Here is a 27,253-nt window from a genome sequence, read left to right as displayed (position 1 = left end):
TTTGGTTTTGTTGGTTTCATTCTTTACTGTTTTGTTCAATTTTATTATAACTGATGATATAGGCAATTCTATTAGAGATGGCGGGAGGCATTATGGTAACCATTGTTGATCACCTTGTATTATGTTTTTACATTATCTATTATGTCCACCCTTTTGATTTGACCGACTCTGTTCTGTTATGTCACATTTGGTTTTACTCTCTTCCAAAAAAAGCAATAAGAACTGTGGGAGCAATAAAACCCAAAATGTGTAATAGTCACTGTACAAAAGAGAGGAAAAGAAAGTGCTCTAAACGATATAACTGCATGTATATTTAAGTCTATAAGATACACAATGATATTATTGAGTTTTGTTGGATCATTGAACAGAACTGTTTGGTCTCACTGTTTGAATGTCCACTATATTAGCTTTAATTTTGTAAGTTGAACAAATATTTCGAATATGACAATATGTAATCCATTAACTAGTGATTTCCTACTGTTTATTTTTTTTCTGAAATTCTGTATAACTTGTACCCTCTTCTGCTTTTTTTTTTTTGTTTTTCTCCTTAAATAAAATAAAAAAAAAAGAAAGAAAACAGGAAAATCAACTTGTGGTCTATGAGTGTGTGTCCTGCAGATTAAACCCAGAGCATCACACATGCTAAACACACTCTAACTGAGCCACACATTCAGCCCCGTGTTCTTACTTTGTCTAGGGAAGGCAATGAATGTTACAAGTGAGGTGATCATTTCTCTAGGGAAACATGGAGAAAGGAAATGGTGTTTGAGGGGACTGAACTGGCATGGCATAAATAGAGCACACAGTTTGCCCACTCTGAAAGGATATCACGGACTGCTTTCTTTCAGAGTTTAGACCTCAATCTGTAAATGAGAAACTTGCGAACTGAGAACCACAAGAAAGAAATAGATCCTTCTGGCTCTATCTAGGAGAAAAACATGCTCAAGAATCAATACTTACCTGAGAGCCATGATAATGAATATGACATGATACACATATTACAGAAAAATGGAATTAGGGGCTTTAAGTAATTAAGCAACAGTGCTGACATGACAATGTGAAGAGTGACAGCTGGGACACTGTACACTTTTATGTAATATTTTAAATGTGAAAGTAATGAGTGCAGAGGTAAGTTCAATACTAAACATATCATCTGAAAAGCCATGACTCAGCCAGAACAAACAAACAAACAAACAAACAAACAAACAGGAAGTTGAGCATGAGTCTTGGTTTCTGGAGAAAGAAATACAGCAGAAAAAAGGGACGGACCAATCTTCACCTCGTTCTTAATAGGTTGTTAGCATGGGAGTTTCTTGCAGGGAGTAATGTCTACTTTTCCTCCAAAAGTAGATTTTGTAAAGGTTGAATGAGTAGCCCCAGTGTACTTCAACAGAGTAAGTAACATAAGAGCCGAAAAGATTCATTGGTTGACAATGAAAACTCAGTCTTAGGCATAGAAGAGACAATAAGGGAAACTAAAAGATGGACGGTGAAGGTACAGCTGCTGAAGAAAGAGTCTGTAAAACAAGAAGACAGATATTTGGATGCCAGACGAGATCACAGAAGGTGACAACCAAAATATACTGACTAGACTTAGGAAATTGGATGCAAACAGTTAACTGTAAGTATAGTCTGGTTTGATTATGGTCTTGTGCTGTGCAATACAGTTGCCATTAGCCATACGTGACTAATCATACTTAATAAAGCAGAACTAAGTTAGAAATTCCACACAGATATAAAACGTTTCCAGCATTGTAGAAGCGCCGTTAAGTAGTGCCATTATAGAGGACATGCTAAGTGTTGACTGACCTGGTAAATTAAATAATGCATAGTTGTAACTATTAAATCATTAAAGTAGGAAATAAAAGCTTATCACTTTTAAAGGGATGTTGTGAATATAATTAGTATCCATAAGATGTTCTAAAACTTTTTGATGAAAGTATATAAAAATGTTAAGTTAAAAAAAGAAACAACTGAGGTATCATATATAAGGAAACATTCATGCCTAATGTGTTGCCAAGATTGGGAAAAAAGCAGCAGCATATTGATGCTAAATGCTAAATGCTAGAGATAATTTTAAATCTTTTAATTTGGTTCTATAAAAACACAGAAGCTGTCAAAACTATTGTGATCTCTGTTGCTCCTGATATGTATTAATATGCAAAGCTATCTTCCAGACTTCCCTCCTCAGAGCTGTAGCCCACTGGCTCTTAAAAGCACAGCTCCTGGGGCTGGGGATTTAGCTCAGCGGCATAAGTGCCTGCCTTGCAAGCACATGGTCATGAGTTTGATCCCTGGTACCGATAAAAAGAACACAGCTCTTACAAAGAAAATTGGTGCTTGCTAAGAAATGCGTATCTATAACCAGGAGGGCAAAATGGGGCTCTCAAACTTAAAAGTTAGACTTCTTTCTCCTTTAAAGTCAAGCTGCTTCTTCAGACTTCCTCAGGCCTAGGAAGTAAACTGCCACCTCCTCCTCTCCTCAGGTCGGAAGGAACAGAATGTGCAGATGGTACCAGGAGGTCAGGGGTCAGGGCTCACTCCCTGGGGAAACGAGAGAGTGGCAGAGCTGGGAGAGATAAAGCAAGCCAGAGTGTCTACTGTCTCACTGTATCCCCTCTCTTCTGTTTCTCATCCTTGCACTCCTGGACAAAGTGAGATGGCAAATGGTGGGAGATGAAGCCTCTGCTTCTCCTCAGAGCTACCATTGAATAAAGCCTCTTTCCCTTTCACTGAATATGGCCTTTCACAGTTTGTTGGGAGCTCTGATAACCTGAGCACATGGATTAGCTCTCAATCACTGACAACTGATGTGGGTAAAAGTGCCATGATCACAAAAAGGATAACCGTAAGATAATGAAGTGGATAAATGCCAAAATACCTCAGCAATCAATGTAGAATTTTTGTAAATACAGATCAATGCATATATTTACAAGATCAAATCAAAGATTAACACGATTTTTTTTACCTTTTTAGCTTATTCTATCATGACAAAAAAAAATGACTTCCAAGTCTACATACTGTTTTATTTACCAAAACCAGACTCCATGAAGTTTAAAAGCAAAACTGAACAAATTTCAAATTGATGTTGATTTAAAAACTGCAAAGAAATATGAACAGTAAATTCCATTTGTGTACATTTTTAAATGACAGTTTATTTAGCTTTAGGATGTATGTGTATATATCACCAATACAAATATATACATAAAGATGACAGGTCTAAGGGCTTGGCTACACAGAATACTTGTCTCGTATACCTGATTTCTGGAGTTCAATCCCCAGCATTGTGAAACAAAAAGAACAATTGCTCTAAGAAGAGAAGGGGTTAGATGAGCTCTCACAGGGCTTTACCTTTATCTGTAATATTTTATTCCTATAAGGACAGTGGGGGAAAGGCCACAAATATAAAACTCTAGGAAATGACATCCATGTTCAAGAGTGAAGTACACAGAGATTTGAAGCAAACATTGACACGTATTTAAAAACAAGATGGGCCAGGCCCTGAGGTATGTGCCTGTAACCCCAACACTTGGAAGGATCACTGCCAGTTCAAGGCCAGCTTAGGCTATACAGGATGGACACAGGGTCAGCCTGGGCTGCACAGCAACACCCTCTCAAAAAACCAAAAGCAAAGAAATAATTAATGGGTGACCAGAGGGAATAGAGAGTTATCCAAAGGTTCCACACCAAGGACTCAACCAACTGCAGGTTGAAAATATTCTGGAGTGTATCTTCACTGAACATGGAAAGGCATTATTATCCTCGTTCCTTAAATAGAGTAAAAACTATTTACACAGCATTTGCATCACACTAGGTATTATAAGCAATCCAGAGATGATTTATTTAAAAAGGTACACAGAAGAATACATTTGGGTTTCATGCAGGCACTGTATTTTATGTAAGATACTTTGAGCACCTGTGGATTTGGGATCTGTGAGGGCTCCTGAAATCAGCATCCCTCAGATACCAAGGCAAGTTGTGTGAGGAAAGACCAGCTGCTTTTCCTATCCTACTGCATCCTCACTCACAACTCAGTATTTTGCTCCTAAGAGCGCCACACATGGACTCCACAGTAGCAAGCTGGCATTCAAATTCAAATCCTACACGCAGGGTTAAAGGCTCTGACCCATAAGACTGCCACCTCACTGTTGAGGCCAAATGCTGGGTCCAAGCAGCTGTAAATCAAGGGTTCCTATGATATTCGCTAATGTTTGAACATCTGTTGGAGCAAACTTTCAAAAAAATGCTTTACTTATGAATACTCATTTATTAGAGTATAGCCGAGGAACAGCTGGTAGGCAGTGATACACAAGTGAGATATAAGAGAAAGAGTGTGGTGCCTCCATATCCTATCTGGTACCTCACTTTTCTAGCACTTTGACAGGGAGCCAGAACTTGTGTTCTTCGGTTTTTATGAAGGATTTATTATTTAAGCATGATTAAACCACTGGCCTTGGTGATCGACTCTGCCTTCCGCCTTTTTTCCCTATCCAGCTGGACAGGTGGGGCTGAAAGTTAAAACCTTTAGTGGTATGCTGGTTCCCCTGGCAACTAGCCCCACCCTGAGGCTATCCAAGAGCCCAAAACACCTGTCATCTAACGAACATACAAAAGACATTTATCACCTCAGACATGCGGAGGATTTTAGGAGCTCTAATGCAAAGCAAGTTATGCTCTGTTGTGTGTTTTGTAGCTTTCCACTGTACTGTGCCCCTAGAGACTGTTTTATAAAGCAGCAATTTGCTGCACAGTGAGTACTAAAAGGAGGCATGACTTGGTAACTTGTCTGTGCAAACAGACACAAACCAGATGTTAACCACATCGAGCTTACCGGAAAACAAAAAACAGTAAGCTTAATCGTAGAACATAAACTGAAAATAATCCTGCTAATAAAAAACTGACACCTGTAAACTTACCAAATTAAATCAGGGACATGTGGACACATGATGAATCTCAGTTTTATCAAAGAATACCAGGCCTGTGTGCTTACTAGACATACCAGACCGAATGATGCAACCCTTGCCTGTACTATAAAAGGTGGGACCCTGAAAATGGAACCATCATCTTCTCAAGTCATACCAAAGGCAACAGTGTGAGTTCAATCTCCCTGCTAGAATCCATCCACTACCTGGCACCCAGACTCAGGCTTTGAACCAACTCTGCCTGGTCAGTAACCTTGTTAGTCACTGTGGTGACTCTCCACACTGCTGTAGACTGGCAAAGTTCTTGGTTCTGCCTCATTAAATCCTGCAGTCAGTGGTAAGGTTTTCTGAGCTATTCTCTAATCCATATATTATTATGTGCAATGTGACACATGACTTTGAGTGCTACAGATATTAGTAATTAACACTCCAGTAAAGAACCTATGATTGGCTGGCTCACCAGCTATACTCAGTCACATAAAGCAAAGAAAAATGACACTGCTCATGAGCTTATTGTTACTCAACACTGATACTAAGATACAAACATATCTTTTCTATGTTACTGGCACTTTTCATTCACAACAGCTTGTGACAGGAACGAAGACCAAATATACTTCTTACCAAATCCAGAAATGGATGGGTAAGTGACAAAAGGTTAAGTACGGAATTTAGGAAGTGACTATATGGGTATGTGTGTATATAATCTTTTCTTATGTTTGAACATTTTCATAACAAAATATTATGGGTAAAGTGATACTGAAACCAAAATAGGCATGGTATTTAACTATATGGGTCTAATCTCCTGAGTGTGTAAACACAGATGGAGCAACCTCTTCCTGTGAACTAAGAGGATGAGCTTTACTTCTTCTCTCAGTATGGATAAGACTGTAGTGAATCTGCAAATAGCCTTGGAAATGAGAATGCCACACAACTATGACTGCCAGGCACTAGAACTCACAAACTATATGTAAGACATTAGATTTGGAAATAAGGAAGTCTTTGCACAAGGAAATTACACCTGGGAAAAAGAACAATAGGTTGTAAAGTCACAAAATAAGGCACAATATACTACATGCCAAAGAGAAATGCAAAGTATTACACTAACTTCAAAGAAAGGAGTTTAATACAATGGAGTATTACTCAGCTATAAAGAAGGATAACCTTGAAACTTTGATAGCTAAATGGATGCAACTTGAGACCACATTCATAAGTGAAATAAATCAGACTCATGTGTAAACATCAAAATGTCTCCTTAGTGTAAAAAAACTGAAAGAGTAAGTAGATAAGATCTGAAATGTAGGGGGAAAAAACAGCTCGAAAAGGATAGGAGAAAGGAGAAAAGAAAGAGGACCATACATATATATATGTAAAAATAAGGTTTGGAGTTTCATTGATCTTTTTCATGCCTCTGTCTTGCAATCTGAACAACTACTTTGAAAATAAAAAAGTAATATATTAACCACTGTTAACCTCCTATTATTTTGTTTAGAAATGCTGTATCATTTTTATTTTTTTCATTTTAAAATAAAACAATAAAAATAAATGAAAAGAGCATGGGGACTGTTGAAGCAGAGTTGGATGTTCCAAGAAAACACTATGGAATATGAGAACAGTAACGAATCCTAGAATATAAGGAAGTTGTGAAAATGACGGCCTGAAAACCGAGAAATCAAAGTGAAGCTAGATTTGAACAGGGAAAGCAAAGATCTTATGTTTAAGACTTGAGAGAACAACTTCCCGCATGCAAAAAGTATACTAAGTAAAAATGGGAAATATTCATAATGAATATAAGTACTATGATTTTTAAAGGGGCTTTTATACTTTTATGACAAAAATAAAAAGAATGCTTTAGAAAGGCTTACCTTGGATATTTTCCCCTAGTAATGGCAAAAACATCCATCAAAATGAAACAACAGTTTAAAATGATGATTTAGCTCTTTGAAAGGTACTTGTCACATAGACTATTTTCTGTTGAATAAAAAACCACCTCTGGATAAAAAGGTAAAATCTTTATGTATACAATGAATTCATATGTAAATATAGCTAATTTTTACAGAAAAAATTATACTTGCATGACAATTAAAATGAAGCAAAGGAATACACAACCAAAGAAAAACTGAAGAACTTGAACTAAGACAGAAAATTTGATTTCTTTTGCATTCTAATTTTTTTTGCATACTAATTTTTAATTTGCTTTTAATGTTTTTTGGTTTAGATTATTTCTTTTCTTCCCAAAGGTTTTCCTTAGTGCATATTTGTTATATACAGATTAACAAATTTCTCTGTGGCAGACTTGTAGATGCACATAACTTTCAAATTAACCTTTGTAGAATTTCACAGAAAAGTTCAAATTGTTTGAGACAGTTTAGTCTTCAAAATGATTTAATCTTATCAATCAAAAGTGCAATGTTCTGGGAGACTTAAAGGAAGATGGAGAAGTGGTAAGCAGCAAAGAGCCTCTCTGAGTTCTGTTGTTCTGACACTGGAAGACAGCAATGTGAGGAAGAGAAAAGGAACTGAAGTGAAAATTAAAACCACAGGAGAGGAAAAATAAAAACTTCAACACAGAAAGATTAAGAGACAGATGGTGCATTTTCCGGAGCCTGGACTTACTGCATAGTAAGGACAACAAAACCTGCAGACATACGATCTAACAATCCCTGAGACCTCCATGAAGGAGCACACTAGAGGAACGGAGCAGTGGGCATAGCAGACTGCACTGACTGTTGAGTTATTCTCCTTCAGACGTCCCGCAGGAGAGGGAAATTAGCTGGGAGTGGTCTTGGAGAGGGGCGGATTGAGCTCTGAAACCAAGGCAACTACTAGCTCCATCTAGTGACTCCCAGGGTCAAGGTCCCAAATCTGAGTTCAAGCTAGCAAGAAGTACAAGGACCGCAGCAGTCTGAATGGTTCTGGTCCCAGCCTCATGGCCAGAAACCAGCCTGCACTTTGATGGAATAAAGATGCAGGCTTGCTGGGATTATCCACAGCCACACAGTAAAGCTGCATCTGGCTTCCCTGGAGTTAATCAACTCCCATCTAGATTCTGTCTGGCCACACTGTATACCAGTGGCAACAAAGACACACCTTGGACTTCTATTTTTTTCTTTTTCTCTTTAGTTTTATTTGGTTTTCTCATTTTTTTCCTACTTTTTGTATCAGTGTGTACGTGATTCCCTAACATTTTTGTTGTTGTTCAGTTCTGTTGTTTTTATTTCTTCCTTGACTCTTGCCATCCTGTCTTCTTCACCAGTTTACCAAAGTTTGTATGATCTTCCTTGGTCCTCCAGCTTTGCTTCTCATTTCTTTCATTTTTATTTCACTATTTTTTCCCTACCAGCTTTTAAATTTTCTCCATTGAGAGTAAAATGGCTATATTGAAGGCTTATTAACTTCATACAATTTTCTGGTTCATTCTAGACATTATATATAACAACAGATCTAGATCAAAATGTTGAAGTTGGCAAAATAATGTTTAACTCCTTTTGTCATTGTCTAGGCTGTTTGATGCTACTGTTTGTCACTGCTTAGATTATACCACTTTAGTCAAAGTGCCATACTTATGCTAAACAATTCTTCCTAGTATACCAAGACTAAGATTGCTTAAGGGTCATCAAAAATACTATAAGGCAGTGCCAAAGAACCACAGGCTGGGCAAGTAGGCAGCAACTTCTCTTATCCAATAAATTGAAGAGATGAGATCTCACAACAGACACAAAACCCAAAGGCCAGCTGCACCTGGAAGACTCCTCTGAGAAGTCATTTCCTAAGGGTGCTAAACACTAGCAATACGCAAGTATCACAGGCAATACAATGGGCAATTTATAAGCATCACAGGGTGTGGTGATGCACACCTTATCCCAGAACTTGAAAGTCTGAGGTAGGAGTTCAAAGCCAGGCTGAATTATAAAGTGAATTCAAAAACAAGCCTGAACTGCATAATAAGATACTGTTTCAAAAAGACAAACAAGCAAAAATAATAAAAGCATCAACCCAGAAATTTGACTAAAGAAACAAATTAGAAAACAGGAAGACACAACCCCAGATTAGCAGCTCACCAAAGGCAAACAATGCAAAAAATGAGGAACAACCCAAAAGCCTGGACTCTCCTAAGTGGTAAACAAAAGAAAAAACGCAGATGAATGACGCTCTAAGAAAAAAAAAAAAAAAATCAAGTCAGAAGTAATTTCTCAGGTAACTACAGAGAGGGTGATCATAATGAAATACAGGATTACTGACTCTACAGCACATATACATGTTGGGGGGGGGGGGGAAGAGTTTAAGAAAGTCATGGAAACCATTAAAATCCAACACAGGAAAGAAAGAGAATCTATGAAACAGATTCAAACAGATATCCAGGATATTAAAAATTCCACTAAAAGTATACATAGAAGAATGAGCCAAAGTGAGCACAGAACATAGTCTTACACACAAGAATTAGAGTCAGCCATTGTGAAAAGAAAGATTTCTTAAAAATAAGAAGGGCTCACTAGAAAACCATGCAGCAGCTGCCATGCATATGATGCAAGCACAAATGACATTTAAAAAAAAAAAAAAACTTCCCCAAAGTCACAGAAGAAAGCTGCCTAACAAGGGCAAAAATTTCACATGTAGACAAGAGAGGCATACAGAAATCAAATTAGCAATGACTAAAAACAAACAAACACTACTACAACAAGGAATACAATAGTCAAGATCCCAGGATTTTCAACATAAAAAGAGAATAGTAAAGGCTGTTATGAAAAAAAAAAAATCACCTAGAAAGGAAGCCCATCAGAATCACAGAAGACTTCTCAACACAAACCCTCAAATCAAGGAGAGCTTGGACTCAGATATTTCAACCTCTAATCCAGGCTGATACACCCCACAAAACTATCATTCAAAATTGACGGAGAAATAAAGATACTTTCATTAAAAAGGACATTCATGAACACCAAACCAGCACTCTAAAATGTTCTGAAGGACATTCTATAAAGGGATAAAACAGATTACAATTACATGAGCCTCAACAGAAGGAATCCATGAGACAAGGCAAACAATTACGGGGCGGGGTGGCAACAACAGGATAATAACATGATAAGAGTAGGTCAATACACATCAGTTATAACCAACAATGTTAAGTCTCAATTCACAAGTCAAAAGAAACAGACTAGCAGAATGAATCAAAAAGCAAGATCTGACAACTGCTGCACACAGAAGTGCCAACCAAGCCAGAACCAAAAACCCAAGGACCATGTGAGCAAAAGTCACATCAACCAAGAGAGAACCAGGAAGCTATAATCCGCCTTGAAGCAGCCAGTGTGGGAGACCGAAGAGAAGAAGAACCTTCCTTCCCCAAGCAACTAGATGATTTGAAGGAACACGAGTTGAGACAATAGCAACTGACGTAAAGAAACAACACTTATACTCTTTCACTTAGCAGGCTAAAATCTAGAGGTCTGAGCCACAATCTAGAGGACAAGAGGCAATATGACAGCCACTGTTAATTTTCTAGTAGCTTGTTCTGTATCATTTTCATTTCCACTCCCCATCCCATTTGTTTGATTTTATTCCATTTTGTTTTGTTTGATTTTATTACGTCTGGTAGCCATTGTTGATTTATTATCTTGTTTTGAAGTCTTATATTACTTCCATTGTTTTATTTTGATTTGTTATATTCTGCTTTGCTTTGTTTGATTTTATTAAGTCTGATGGTATGGGCAGCTATTATGAAGATAACAAGAGGCATTATGGTAGCCATTGTTTATTTCTAATTATCTTATTTTGAAGTGCTGTATCACTTTGTCATCTTTTGATTGACATTATTCAGTTGTACTTTCATTTTATTCTCTTTACAATAAAAAAGTATGCTGCATCAAGAATATATTTAATTCAAAAAGAAATTCACAGACTGAACATTAAACAATGAAAATCATTATTCCATGAGATATGAACCCAAAAAATGCAGGGTTAGCTATTCAACTTGTAGACAAATTGCATTTCAAGCCAATATTAATTAAGAGAAACAAAGAAAGTCACTGCATTCTTATAAAGGGAATAATCCAAGAGGAAGAGATAACAATAATACATATGCAACAAACGCCAGTGTACCCAACTATGTAAAACCAATATTAACAAATGAAAAATCAAGTAAGTACTATTACAATTGTATTGGGGCATCTCAATACCTTTCATAAATTAAGTAAAAAATCAATTAGACAAATTAGACAAAAGATAGACAAATTAGGCAAAAAAACAAAAACAAAAACAAAAAAACACCAATGAAGTATTAGAACTGAACCAAACTTTTGAACATACGGACTTTGTAGATGTCTACAGTGTTCCAACCTACAACATCAGATTATACAATCTTCTCGGTGGGACACAGGATGGTCTCCCAAAAATACCATATATTGGCCAAGAGAACATACTTAAGTAAATAAAAAGGAATTGAAATTATTCCATGTATATTATCAGGCCACAGTGCGATGAAATTGGAAATCAAGTAACACCTTCCTGAACAACCAGTGGGTCATAGATGCAATTACAGAAGACACTAGACAGTTTCTACTTTTTTGGTGGGGGGTACTGGGGATCAAAGTCTGGACTGCATGCTTGCAAGGCAGGCACTTATGCCGCTGAGCTAAATCTCCAGCCCTCTACAACTGAACAATAATGCCAATTTAACATACCAGAACTATGGTACATAATGAAAGCAGTCATAAGAGTGAATACCCATTTCAGGGAAAGATGAGCCCAAACAAGCAACTTAAAGTTGAATCTTAAAATTCTGGAAAAGGAAAAGCAGGTCAAGCCCAAAGCTCATACGGGAAAACAAATAATACAGATCAGAGCAGACCTTAAAGCAATGAAGACTAGGAAACACTACAAAGAATCAATGAGTCAGAGTTGGTTCTTTGAAAGAATAAATAAAATGGACAAACTCTTGCCAGTTTTATCAAAACAAGGAAAACCTCAAGTTCATACAAGTAGGAGAGAAAACAGATCCTACAGATATTCTGAAGATCACCACTACCTACACATTGAGAAACTGTATTCTAATAATACGGAAAACCAAAGAAATTCAGGATCCTAGATACAAACTCCTAGGTACATATGAATTACCAAAGCTGACTCAAAAAGATATAAAAATTCTAAATAAACCAGTCATTTAAGTCAAAGATGTAATTAAAAACCTGCCCACAAAGAGAAGCTCAGACCCTCAAGGTTGCAGACTTGAATTCCACAAGTAATTTTTTTTTTAATTTTATTTAAAGAAAGACTACACAAAACAGAAAATGGGTAGAAATAATATATACATTCAAAGAAAAAATAAACAGTAGAAAATCACTAGTTGATGTTTACATACTGTCCTCTTACAAATAGTTGTTCAAGATACAAAAGTGGGGGCCTGAGGATTTAGCTCAGTGGCATAAGCACCTGCCTTGCAGGAAGGCAGTCGTGAGTTCGATCCCTGGTACCGATAAAAAGGAAAAAGACAAAAAAAAAAAAAAAAAAAGATACAAAAGTGGAACATATAAAGTGGGAATTCAAACAGTGAGACTGCAAACAGTTCCACTCAACTATCCAACAAGAACTCAGTAATATGGTTGTCAATCCTATACACTTAAACATACATGCAGTTATCCGTATCTTCATTTATGTTGAGATTAAACAAAACCAAGCAGACTAATATCACTCTGAACAAAGAATATTATTGTGGGATGTCACATATGACACTCCAGGATCAGCACTGGGTACTTTACTGTCTCTTTTTCTTCAAAGTATCTAGTCATTTCATCATGTGTCATATGATCAGTTCTATAAACTGTTTATAGCTTCTACACATGCACGAGTTTTAACTCATGTATTTCTATCCTTTCTATATTAGAGGGAGAAACAAAACAAAGCAAGACAAAACAAAATATATTCCTATAAACACATGAAATGAAAAAGACATATAAGACCATTGTACAAGGAGTTCTACCATAGTTCCTGTGTTGTCTCTTGTTATCTTCAATAGAATTGGCTATATCATCAGACATAGTATAACTGAATATATCAGTACATAACAGTATTAATAAAAACACAACTTTGTATACAGTATAAAACTTCAAAAACAGGCAGTAATCAAACCACAATGTGTATCGCAGTGAGTCGTGTCATCTTCAGTGTAGTTGCCTATACTCTCAGACTTGATACTATCAATCATATCAAGTTTTGAATAAAACCTGTCGATACCTAACAGCAATCAAACAAACCAGATTTAACTAAGATCAGTCATGATAGAAGTATATCAGTATAAGTCATACAGGGCTCCAGATTGTTAATAGGAAATTAAAAGAGGATTACTGTGCTATATCCAGATGTTTTGGGGATAGCTGTCTATGCCCTCAAATCTAATGCAAGTAGACAAAGTGGGACAGAATAAAATCTATCTAAACATAGTGTGAGTAATGTGGGTTTTAAATCCTGATACACTATTAACAGTATCTTCTGTCATCTTTTTTAAGACTCTCCCTCCCCTTTCACTTCCCCAAAGTACACAGTGCATTTTTGGATCTCACCAAGACCTTTGGTTTTAAATTGGGGTAGGGGGACAACCTGCTATTTACCTAAGTGGTTCTAAACCTTCTCTCTCCTGGACTTGATCTCTAATTGTATTTCTTTACCTATTAAAGCCTGTCTTTCCAACCTATCCACAAATACTGGTCTAGTTGCCCCTATTACTCTGTGGTTCTCTGTCACATACAGCATTGTTTTCTCATATTTGATTTTCAGTCCATGTACTCTTCTTCATTTTAATTGTATTTTCTAAAAATAGCATCTCAGTGGACCCTGCCTCCTGATCTACTCCACCTGTGGTTCTTTTTTTTTTTTAATTTATTGTGTCAAGGCCATCTATATTAGAGATTATAACTAACCTTCTCTGCCCTCATTTCTGTTATGCTCTTTTTTTGCCATCAGTTGTCTGCTTGTCTTCTTCATTCTGTTTTCTGCTCCATTTATTGAGGCCGCTCTGCCACTGTTCTTGGAATCCTAGTACTTTTTTCTCTCTCTAGAATGCCCTGCAGTATTCTGTGTAGAGTTAGATTGGTGGTTGCAAATTTCCCAAGTTCTTCTTTGTCTCGGAATCATCTTGTTTCTCTGCTAATTTCTAGAGACAGATTTGCAGGGTATATCAATCTGGGCTAGAGGTTATTTTCTTTCAGGGCTTGGAATATTTTGCTCCAGGCTCTTCTTGACTTGATGGTTTGTGTCGAGAAGTCTGCCTCCAAAAGTAATTTTAAAAAGATCTAAAATCATTACTTCTCACACTCTTTAATGAAACTGAAAGGAAAGCAATAGTCTGAAATTCATTCCTGGCAAGTATTACCCTGATAATAAAACTAGAGAAGGACCCAGCCAAAAAAGAGAACTACAAGTCAATCTTTATAATGAACACAGATGCAAAAAGCCTCAATAAGGTACTGGCAAACAGAATGCAGCAACATCAAGAAGACCATACAATATGACCAAGCACCACTCATTCCAGAGGTGCAGGAATGGTTCCATGTATGTAAATCATAAACATGCTATACCATATATTAACAGAGCAAAGAATAAAAAACATGGAACCATGTCAACAGGTGCAGAAAGTTTTTGACAAAGTCCAATATCCATTCATGATAAAAAAAAATCCTACAGAAAATTAGAATAGATGATCTTTATCTCAATCTGATAAAAGCCATCTATGACAAACCAACAGCCAACATCATACTAAATGGACAAAAACTGAAAGCTTTCACTATAAAATCAAGAACAAGATAAGGATGTCCCCTGTAACACAATATACATCTGAAAGCATCAGGCAGAGTAATTAGACAACAGAGAGAAATAAAAGGAATAAGGATAGGAAAGGAAAAAGTTAAATTATTATTCGAGCCAGAGATTTAGCTCAGTAGCATAAGCACCTGCCTGGCAAGCATGAAGCTATGAGTTTGATCCCTGGTACAAAAACTAATCATTATTCGCAAATCACAGGATAGTCTATGTAGAAGACCCCAAGAGCTCCACCAGAAAACTTCTAGGTTTAATAACCAAAATCAGTAGCCTAGCTGAATACAAAGTCAACACTCAAAAATCAATCTTCCTGTACACAAATAACAAGCTCATTGAGAGAGAAATTAGGGAAACAACACCTTTCACAATAGCATTCTAAAAAGTACAATACCTAGGAAGCAATTTAACAAAGAAAGGAAAAGACCACTGCATTGTAAAATACAGTACTCTGAAATAGGACACTAAAAAGGTTATCAGCAAATGAAAAGATATCCCTTGTTCTTCAGTAGGAAGAATCAATAGAGTGAAAATGGCCAAACTTCCAAAATTGTGGTACAGATTTAATGCAATTCCAATCAAAATTCCAACAGTGTATTCCACACAAAATAACCCTAAAATTCATTTGGAGCCAGAAGAGACCTCGAATAGTAAAGGCAATTCGGGGAAATAAAAGCAAGGCTGGGAGCATCACAATCCCTGACTTAAAGCCACTGTGATAAAAACAGCATAGGACTGTCAAAGCAACAGACTCAAGGGTTAGACGATGTAGAAAAAACTCCAGGCATACTTAGCCACCTTATCTTCAACAAAGCACAAAAATATTTTCACTGAGATAGCCTCTTTAATAAACGATGCTGGAAAAACTGGCTTTCCAGAGTTTCAAAAGATTAGACTAGATTAAAATTAGACCCATATCTTTCAGTATTTACTAAAATAAAATTGGAATAATAAGAGAAAGACTAAATTTGCTTGAAGACAGAACAGGTAGAGTAGAACCCTTGAAGACACAGATATAGGCAAAGACATGAACAAAACCCCAACCACATAGGAAAGATCACAAAGAATCAACAACCACTGACACAGTGAAGAGACAAGCCAGAGTGGGGAAAAAATTTTTCCAGCTGTTCCTCAGATTAAGGACTATTATCTATAATATACAGAGAACTCAAAAAAAAAAAAAAAAAAATCAGGCCCTCCAAATTTAAAGACCCAGTCCAAAACATGGGCATCTGAAATGAACAGACACTTCTTAGGTGGAAATAGAAATGGCAAATAAATATATGAAAAAATGTTTAATATCAATTCAAGAGATGCAATTAAAACAGAGACATTTCACCGCAGAAAGAATGATTATCATCAAGAAATCAACCAGAAACAAATGAAAGTAGATTGTGGGGTAAAAAAGAAACCTTCTCTACAGTTAGTGGGCATGCAGACTGATGTATCTACTATAGAAATCAGAGTGGAGACTCCTCAAAAAATCAGGACTAGAAGTTCCATTCAATGCATCTATTCCCCTTTTTAGTATCTTCTCAGAAAAATTAAAAGCATCATACCATAGTGATATATGCACACCCATGTTTATAGCAGTATAGTTTTTAATAGATAAATCTTAGAAACAGCCCAAATTCCCATCAACTGATGAACGGCTAAATAAGATGAGGTTATTTCATACAATCATATAGTCATAAAGAAGGATAAACTTCAGACATTTACGACTAAATGGATAGACTCAGAACCACACACTTAAGTAAAATAAATTGGATACGTATGTGTAAATACCACGTTATCTCTTCTAGTGAGAAAAATTGAAAGTATAATAAGAACCAAAACTGTTCAAAAAGAAAGGGGAAGTTGGGAGGGAGGAGAGAAAGAAAAGGAAAAGAAAAACATAAGAAAAAGGGAAAATGGACACAAAACTTTTGTAAATAAAGAAGGGAAAGGGGGTTGAAGGGAGGGTAAAGGAATGGGGTGGGGGAAGCATCCAGTTATATCATGTACAGGCACATATTTCCTCTCTTCATCATTTCCTATGATGAATGTGATCATAATGTAGATCTAACACATACCAATAAACTTAATTTTAAAAACAAAAGTATAAGCCAGGTCTGGTGGCACACACCTGTAATCCCAGCACGTGGGAGGCTGAGGCAGGAAAACTGATGTGTGTTCAAGGTCACCCTCGACTATAAAGTGAATTCAAAGGTGGCCTGAGCTACACAGTGATACCCTATCTGAAAAGCAAACAAAAGAAAGTGCAATGTCCTAATTCTAAAAAATATCCCATTTTTTGATTGAAGGCTAAACTAAGTAAAACCAGCTTGTTATGCCTCATGTCTAGATATACTATCAAAGCCTCATTTGGTCATCAGTGGATCATTTCACAGGTGGCTGGACTTAAACTATATGATGCAGGGTTTAAACTGTGCAATGCGGGGATTAAGTGCGTGATGCTAGGATCAAATATGTGTATCTATAAATTAGTCCACTGACTGGTCTGACATACTTCTGGATGTGGATAATGGTAAGACCCTCTCTGCACACACGTGCTGCTCTCCCTAGGGCACACCGCCTGGACAGAATATAAGCGACAGAAAGAGGGCTGCTGTGGTTCACTTCTTCACTGCTTTGCTGCCTTCTGCCTGCTGTGCCATGGACTGTTTCTCCTCTGTGATGCTCCACTACTAAGTTGCCTTGCCGTGGAGCCAGCGGAGTAGAACTGAAACCTCTACCAACTGTGAGCTAACTAAACATTTCCTCCATTAACTTTGGGTGTTAGGTATTTTGTCTAAGCCATGAGAAAGTAACTACAACAAAATCTATTCTCACAATTGACAAAACTATAGCACTGGTCTGAGAGATAAGAGCAACAATCTCTACCAGTTACATTCTGATGGGAGGAATATGTTGGTAGGGTGACTGGAGAACTACCTCCTCTCCTCATTCGCAGTACCCCTCATACAAAGGAGCCTGATGGAGCTCAACATTAAGGCTGCTGGGACTGAAAGAAATGCAAGCATGCCTCAAAAACTAGGTGCTTCAACAGTGTCTGGGCCCCATGGGTCAAGTTCCTAGGGAGAGCTCCCTACCCAAGATGGGTTTTCGGAAAAGTGAGGAGAAATCCTAGCAAAGGCCGCTACTACTAGAAAAGGTCAAGGCTACAAATTTTTTTGTCTTTTTCTTTTTTATCGGTACCGGGGATCAAACTCATGACCACCTGCTTGCAAGGCAGGTGCATATGCCACTGAGCTAAATTCCCAGCCCCAAGGCTACAAATTTTAAAGACCTTTTTGTTTAAACGAAATGACATTTAGAAGGTAGCAGCTAACACTAAGTACTAAATGATTAACAACATTTTTGGAGACCTTTACAATATTTTGGTACCAGGAACCCTCACAAACACTCCGAAGATAGCATCATTTTATAAAAGATTAAAACTGAGAGATTAAGAGGGTTAGTTGTAAGAAATAAGAATAAAATTGGGGTTTCCAATTCACTTATCAAACAAGCTGCCCTATAACTCCAGAGAACTGTTTAAATCCAAAATAGAAACTGAGTCCAAAACTTAGCAAAGATAAATTAATATAGATGGCTTCTAAGAATAAAGAATCTAACCTAGAGCTGGGCACAATGGTGCACACCTGTAATTCCTACAACGAGGAGGTTGAAGGAGGAGGAATGCTGTGATGTCAAGGCCAGATTAGGCTGCACAAATTAAATCCAAGGCCGGTGTGGACTACACTGTGAGAAAAAGAGTAAAGAAACTGACTTGAAGGACCCTGAAAAGCATGTAATCTGATCAGGATCCCTAACTAGCATGAAACAATATACAGGTTGTCATTTGGATTTGTGCCTGGTGTCTGATACGTACTTTAAGTCATTCTCCTAGTGAAATGTGAAACTTGGATCATTTTTTCACAAAGTTTCTGGGATACGACTATGATAAAGTGTCAGGTTCATCTCTTCCCTATGTTGGGAAAATCACTACTGTTCTGAAAGCTGCTTAGGGTATGATTGGTTCAAGAACATTTTATGGCTAAAATGGAACTCGCCCAATGTATCATGTCAGGGATTGAAAGGGCACTCTCTTAGCTTTTTCCAGATGACTCAGTGAGCCAGATATGTTCACTCTATATACTATCTCTACCATCATTAAAATCCTACACGCTGAAGTTGATTTTAGAGAAAGAAATTTTTCCTAGTATAAAATGTCTCCATTAGCTCACACTGAACAAATTGTTACATCTTTAGCACAAATGTGTTGTTTATGCTACATTCTTCTTTCACATTTTTGTTTTAATTTTTTTGGCAAGATGGCAGGTATTGAATTCAAGCCCTAAGGCATGCTAAACAGTCAAGCATTTTTTCATTTTCTGTGATATGAAATATTCAGTATGTATTGTATTATATTTAAAAATAATTTTGATAGTATCACAGTGTTGTGAGTTTTCAGCTTAAAATAAAAAATATCTCCTTGTTAATCTAATAGTTTGGAGAAACTTTTCTCCCGCCAGTACTGGGGTTTGAACCCAAGGCTTTAGTGCTGAGTTACAGCCCCTATACTTTGTTTTACTTTTTGTTTTTGTTCTGAGACAGGGATCTGCTAAACTGAACAGGCTAAGCTCAAACTTACAGTCCTCTTGCCTCATTCTCCCAGAGTAGTATTGAGATTAAAATGTGCACCATCACATATGGCTTGAGATACTTTTAAAATACATGCCTCATGTCTAGGTGATAAAGGTGAAGGGCATGGGAGTTGCTAAGAGATCACAGAATCAAAAAAGAGCCAGGGAAGGAGAGGTAAGAAGAGGGTAAAGAATAACTTCAGTTCTAGCACACAAGCAACTTTCTACACTTCTGCATGGCTTCTCTCTCCTCACTCCCCAAAACAGGCCCTGGGGCTACATTTGCATTATATGTCAGTTGGAAAGTATGTGTTTATAGAAGATAAAATTTAGCTGGGCGTACTGGCTCACGCCTATAACCCCAGCACTGTAGAGGCTGAGGCAGGAGGATCGTTGGGAGTTTGAGACCAGCCTAGCCTACAAAGAGAGCTCAAGGCCAGCCAGAACTGCATAGAGAGACCCTTTCTCTAAAAGAAAAAAACAAAAGTAAAATTTAAGGATCATGGTGATACAGGTGAATTCCAATGCTTATTAGCTTATGAAGTTGGGTTTGTAATGCTACCACTGTCAGGAATACAGAAAAAGAGGCTGGGAGGGTAGGGAAAGAGGAATAGAAAAGGAACGCTGAGAAAGACAAACCCAGGGCCTTGTGGGCTTCCAGGCAGACGTTTCAGATGTGGTTTCAGTCTTGTTTCAACCTGAACCCTTGAGGGCTTTCATACTTCCTCTTTCACCGATAATGGTACTCTGCGCGTTCTCCAGGTACCTATGATGACCTGCTCCAGGTGGGATGGACATCAGCCAGCTTCCGGTTGGTGGCAACCTGGGAGCAGCAGCAGGCCAGTGTAATCCAGCCTGCAAAGCAGCACATCTGCCCAAGCAGTGCTTTAACAAGGGCTGGAATGCCAGGGAAATGGACCAATCTGTTTTTGTCTCTACCATGTAACTGCCGGTCAATTAAAGATGCTTCATGATCCTTCATCTAACATTAAAACATGTTATAATTTCTCTGCTGAAAAGTAAACAATCATCAATCGTTAGAGAATCCACTGAAAATCCAGCTTTCATTACTCCTACTGGGGGAAAAAGTAACAAATCTGCCACCAGCTCATCACAGATAAATGTGGGAAATAAAATTATCTGTCTACTTAACCATTTTTCTATTACAGAGGGACTTTTCAACCAAAAAACATAATACTGCCATTCTGAATTCCAAGACAAGCTTTCATTTCCAGAGAAAGGAATCATCCATAGCTAACAAATAGAATAGATATTTTAAAATTAGGAAATATAGTACAAAATATATTAAAAGTAGTATAAGGACTGAGGCTATAGAGTTCCTTAGAAGGACACTTGTTTAGCAAGTGCAAGCCTTGAATTCAATGGGTGTAAGAGGGCAAAAATAGTAGTATTATAATTATAAAATTCTATGGACCTAATAAACTTTGCAACACAATATTATTATATGGTACATTTATTAAAATGAATTTTTAAAAGTTGAGCTATTGATTTTAAACATTGCTAACTTTTTTGGATAACAAAATCATTAAGACTGGAATTATGAGTAAATTTGGAGTAAGACTAACAGGGAAAACCACAAATAAAATCTTTCATTTAGATTAGTAAAGCTGAACATTTGATTGGGTCACATAAATATCGGTCAAAAGACCTTACTACATGGGCTAAAAGAAACAGTATTGCCTTTTCCCCTTTGACCTCAGTTCAAGCAAGATTACAATATGCTTCTGTAGATACAACACAGAAAGGGGTTTTTCGAATAAACACATCCTAAAAAATGCATTAAGCTATTCTCCTCATACCCATGCAATGTCCTAAGACAATAAAAACCCATAAATTTAATGTTTGGATCTCAAAGAGTCAGTGTTACTCACACTGCACATTTAAAAGTCTCCAAATTATTATTTATAACTATGACTTATTTCCTGAGTAAACACTAAATCATTTTTTTGTTTGTTTGTTTGTTTGATCGGTACCGGGGACTGAACTCACGACCACCCGCTTGCAAGGCAGGTGACTAAATCATTTGTAAAAGTTAACTCTCAATTACCCTAGTATTTTAAAGAGAACTGTAAACATGCTCTCAGGGGTGTCAAAAGGGTGAATGGACTCTGTTTTGCACCCTTTGCTTTATTCTTTCTGTACTTACGATGCAAACATTTGCCCAAGTATACAGCCCTGCTGGAACACAGCAGCCTCTTTTCTATCAGTTTTGCTTGTGGCCTAATCCTTCCTACTCACAGGCACCATATTCCTAGAAGGAAAAGGAACTTCACAATGTGTTTGCTCCAGTTTCCAAGATCTGATTCAACTAAATCCTTTAATAAAACCTTAGCATGCATGCATGCATAAAATGTCTAACTACTGAAATTTAACCACGCCCACCAGCATGCTATCACTATCATTTTTTAAAGTACTTTTCTGCATTCATAAATCATCAGTCTCACTTGCTTTTTTACTTAATTTTCTCATAACTTTTGAAAACATCTTCTACAAAGTTTCTCTTGATCAAGTTTTCTTTCCATCCATCCTGCTACTACCCATCCCCCAGCACTAAGGATCAAACCTATGACCTCATACATGTTAGGTACAAGTTCAACAAATGAAATATGCATCCAGCCCTGCTTCTCCTATCATGTTGATGGCAAATTCTTTCTTTCCTTTTGTTGGTAATCCCCTCACATTTAATATACACCTTGGAACAAAATGGTTCTTTAATTATCTGTGGTTAACTCTAAAATTCTAAAATCAAACATTTTGGCCTAGGTTCAAAGTTTACATTCTGACCATTCTACCATTTGTATATGGTATCCAATTGATATTATATACAAATTTTTTGAGATCAGTGAATAAAGCTATTCAAACAGTGTCTTCAATAATGTCCCCAGATCAAATTTATATCATAATGAAACTTACAATAGATTTAGTATTACAAAAAGAAGTTTATTATAGAAAACATGTTCTGGAAACCAAGGGAGGAAAGCTTATACTATAGAGTCACTTCAAAATACTGAATGCCCAAATCAGTACTTTGAAAGGAACAGTCAGATGTGATGACACATACCTATAATAATGCCAGCACTCTGGGAGGGGGATTATAAATTCAAAGCCCGACTGGGCAATTCATCGAGCCTATCTTAAAATATTAAAAAAGGATAGTGATAGTGTAGCTCGGTATGAAGACTTAGGAGTTCAGTGCCCAATACTGGAGAGAAAAAAAAAAAAAAAAAGGAAAACAGAAAGGGAATTATAATGTTATTACTTTCAAATATATTATTATAATTTTCTTCATATATATAAAGATATATACAGGATCTTACTGGTAGTTTGCTCAGCAAAGTATTTCTTCTAATTTAAAGCACAGATTATATTCCAGCTGAGCCACCTGATTGCTATTAGATAGACTAACAAGTCTATTATTTTGTGACAACTTTTTGATGAGTTCAGGTAATATTTGGTCTAAAATTCTTTTCCTTATGAGATGCTTACGGCTAGGTATTTGAGTTCGATCTCCAGTACAAAGGGAAAAAAAAAAAAAATACGAGACAGTGACATAGGAAGAGGGTAAATTCACTCAGAAATCGCCTGTGTCACAGTCCATTCAGAGAGTGTTCGCCACTAAAATTAAACATCAAAGGCTTTTAAATACTACTATGCAGAGACAAGTTTTAAAGTATCTAAAACTATACTATCCTTAAAAACAAAACACACATAAAATCAACAAAACCAATCCAGAAAATGGCACTACTTAACGAGTCAAAAGAATTGTATTAGTAACATAAAGCACTCATTAAAATGTACACACATGTAAAAAAAAAATGTAAACATATGTGAAATGAAAGGGAAATTTTCCAGTTCTGCCTATCTCCAATATGTAGGTGTCACAGGAAAACTCCAGAATCTTTTTTCCTCAAACACTGAATCCAGTGATTCAACCCACTACTTATTCCACAGAATGCAAATGGGTAGCAGCTGTATTCTGCATTCTGTTTTTTTCTAGATGGCAGTTAGTTTTACAGACAAAAGAAGTCATGTTAAACTGGAACCACCTAAATACAACTTTAACAGTCAAATTCTGACAACAGTGTACTATATCTCTGTTCGAAGCAGCAGCAACCATTCTTCTCACATTCTGGACACAATTTGAGCTACCCAAATGAAAATCAGGTTAAACCTAAGGCGTTTTCTTTAGCCTTCAAATCCCTACGTTCTGATGTAATTGCAAGTGAAATTCAACTACTTTGCACAGTAAGAATCAACTGTTACATGACTCTAGAATATGAGCGCTTTATATCCACAAATTTGCCACAAAAGGAAACAACACAAAAGAATCACCACAGGTATAATTTCTTACATTTTCATGGGAATTATAATATCACAGTACTTTAGCTCATGGTAGTTTTTTGAAGGCTATGTGACAAAACACATAAAAAGTATACTACTTAATACTCAGAAACCATCCAGTCATTCAATAAACATTAGAAGGCCCACTACGGTCAAAGTCTGTACGCAGAGTTCTTTTCTTGTTAGACAAAACGTGCATTTTATTTGGATATAATAAGATAATTTTTTTAATAATCAATGTGAACATAATCATACTAAGTGTTACAAAAGAAAGTAGCTTCAGTGATGGGGGAACTACATACAGTGAGGACTACACTGTTGATGCTAGGATTACAGGCATAGGCCACCACACCCAGCCTGACTACCTCTTTAATTTTCAACATGCATGACCTAGTTACTTAAGAACCTGAGCATCATGTCAAATTCTCTGGCATATAACTGAATTAAAGGCTAAAACAAACAAAATTGGCATTATGGACTTTTCCCAATAAAAATCAGCATTATCACCATGTTATCAGTGAGCATCTGATTTACTATGAGTCAGTGTTCTTACTTGGTCAACTGTAATTACATTAGATTGCCTTTTCTACTTTTCTTCAAAAGATGCAGTGAATTGTTGGGAAAGGGCCAAGACTGCAATTATTTGATCCAATGTGAACTCTTTAATCTCTCTTGCTGACTTCCGTATCAACACAGAACATGTGGGGCATTCCAGACCCTTCGACACCCAATTCAGGAAGTCCAAGTGCTGATAGGACTCTCCTGTCCCTATCTAGTTTCCCACTACTCTTAGCGAAATTGCCTCTTTTCCAACTTATCTTCTTTCCCTCTCAAAAATGCTGCTGCTTTATTCTCTTTATCCCTGGTTTCCTAAAGTTTCTCTGAACTCTCGGTCTCTCACTATCTGTATTACTGCTGGCTCTTCTTGCTTCACCAATCAGTCACCTGTATCTTCAGTTTCCCTCATAAAACACTTATTCATTACACAAATACTACAAAATATTCATTCTGTCTCACTCTCATATACTTGTTCTATAATTCTGACATCATTAACCTAATTCAGGTACTCATTCATTACTTAAAAGTTACCAGAACATTTCTGTACAGTCAAAATGATTCACAAAATACACCCTGAACCTAATACTCACATGTTCAAAACCTACCCTCAGAATTCAAACACTTTTTTCTGTCATTTCAAAAAAACAAAATCTGGGGGCTGGGGATTTAGCTCAGCGGCATAAGCACCTCCTTGCAAGCAGGCGGTCGTTAGTTCGATCCCCAGTAATGATGAAAATGAAAAAGACAAAAAAAAAGAAAGAAAGAAAATCTGTCTTCAACCCACATATCTCTATGTAACTATCCTGGGTAGCTACATACAATCTCTTTTCTAACAACAAATTTCAGTGAAATGTAGTCTATAATTACACTGATTTTCATTCTTGGTTTCTGTAACGCCATTTAACTTGTGGAGTCTTAGTGAGTTAAACAGAAGTACAAGAACTGAATGAATTGTAGTATATTATCTGAAGAATGGAACAAATACTCTTTCCTGTTCTGTATCTCTTGTATTAAAAATGTAATCGTAGGTATAAAGATTCTGTGACTTCTGTGAGTTGTTCTAGTGTACTCTCAACCTTAAGGGGGGTTATGGGAACCCATAGATTCATACAGTTTAGCAGACGCATGAGAAAACTTAGAGGGACAGGGGATTTAGCTCAGTGGCATAAGGGCGTGCCTTGCAAGCGCGTCATCCTGAGTTCGATCCCTGTTATCAAAAAAAAAACAACAACAACAATAAGTGAACCTGGAACCCTGAGTGAGGCATCTGAATTAAAAACAATCTTGCTGCCAACTCTGCCCTTTTAGTTGTGGAGTATGTGCCAACTCCAGGGGGTTAGCGCCACAACTAAATTACACTGTACCTGTCAGGGCTGACACAGAATACTTATTCCAAAGCTGCTGTACCAACACCAGGACACAGTTCCCAAACTCAGTAGTCCTAACTATGTGGGCTCCTCATCTGTCACAGTAAACATCTTTGAATAACATCCACTATATGAAGTCACTGCAATAAATGTTGACAGGGAGAAAAAAGAGGAAATAAGCAGAGCTAAAATTGTGCATGTAAGATATGGTCTTATCCACACTAATCCTTGTGGTTATTTCCTATAGTTTCCAATTTTCCTATTTACGCTCATGCCATTCACCCTTACTTAGAATCTTTTTTACAATCTATTTCTAAGAAATCTACTTGAATTTAAGGGTCTAATCAAATGTTACTTCCACAGTGAAGGTTTTTTTGGCAACCATAACTGAAACTGATTTTAAAATCTCAGTTTCAAAGCAAAGAAGCATATTAGAAAAGTAGTAACAACAACAACAACAACAAAGCAGTCACTGTTGTTATCACTTCTACTATAAATCTGAACAAATTACTTCAGCTTTTTAAACATAATACACTATATGGCTCAGAAATTTTCCTTGCTTCAAAACACTTAGAAACACACAGCTTTCAAAACATAGCTAAGTTCTTTAAGCAGGGGGTATAGTCGGTAGGCATCAATAAAGAAAAGAAACTAAAGTGAGAAACTAATCACCCCAATGGGTGCCCAAAGAGCCAGGGAGGAATGGGGAGAGAGAGTTAGAAAACACTGCAGGTCTAGAACTAGGCCTGGGTCCTAAGATGAAGACAAGTAGTTTCCCCTCAGAATTCACATGTAATTAAGGTTTCAAATATAACAATTCCAATACAAACAGACACAAAAACTGCGACTGTGAGCAAGTGCCAGAAGAAAACCAACAGTTAAAGTCCTCAGACTTCAGATATTAAAACGATCATTTAAGAGTATATAAAATATTTTTAAATGAGAAAAAGAAAATATGAGCATAAAATCCATTTCTAGGCATATTTGTCATGAAAACTGAGCTCTCAAATAGAAAATAATAACTCAGTGTATGGATTAAACAATAAATTAAACAACTGAAGAGCTAAGATAGTTCTCAATAAGATACCTACAATGTAAGAATTACAAAGAGACAAAATATGACAAAAAGAAATGAAAAGGAACAGTTAGTATTTATACTGTTTGATCAATTTTGCATGCCTATATATCTGGTAATCTGAGCAACTATACAGAAGATAATAATTTGCAATATAATAATCATTGTTAATTTCCTATCATCTTGTTTTGGAATTCTGTGTCACTTTTATTGTTTTTCATTCTTTAAAACAAAACTATAGATGACAAGAGTAATGTTTTAAAATAATTATCTCCTCCTCCATAGGTTGCGATGAAGAGCTAATTAGAATGAATAATCTTTTGTGTAAGTCCTCTCCAAAAATTTTAGTCCTGTTTTTGAAAAACCCTTTCCATCTTAAATACGTTAATAACCATAAAACCTGCCTGCATTTTCGCAACCAGATGAATGAAGATAGTTGTGCTTCTCTTCCCTCTCCACTGGAAGGGCAAGATCCAAGACGGCTTACTGTAAGTGTTAACCTTCACGAGCAGGAATTAGCTAAGTGCACAGCGAGATAGCTTG

General features: G+C 36.8%; 1 protein-coding gene across 14 annotated transcripts in view; it reads right to left on the bottom strand.

Annotated features, from left to right (window-relative positions):
* Window positions 1–27,253, bottom strand: part of Pphln1 (periphilin 1) — a 148,045-nt gene that overhangs the window by 11,803 nt on the left and 108,989 nt on the right. The gene's annotated exons all lie outside the window — the stretch shown is intronic.

This window comes from Cavia porcellus, unplaced genomic scaffold, assembly GCF_034190915.1.
Source record: "Cavia porcellus strain 051 isolate PalLab524CR breed Dunkin Hartley unplaced genomic scaffold, mCavPor4.1 scaffold_8, whole genome shotgun sequence".
Classification (NCBI taxonomy): domain Eukaryota; kingdom Metazoa; phylum Chordata; class Mammalia; order Rodentia; family Caviidae; genus Cavia; species Cavia porcellus.
Note: the sequence above shows the minus strand (reverse complement) of the source record. Positions and strands in the feature narration are given on the sequence as shown.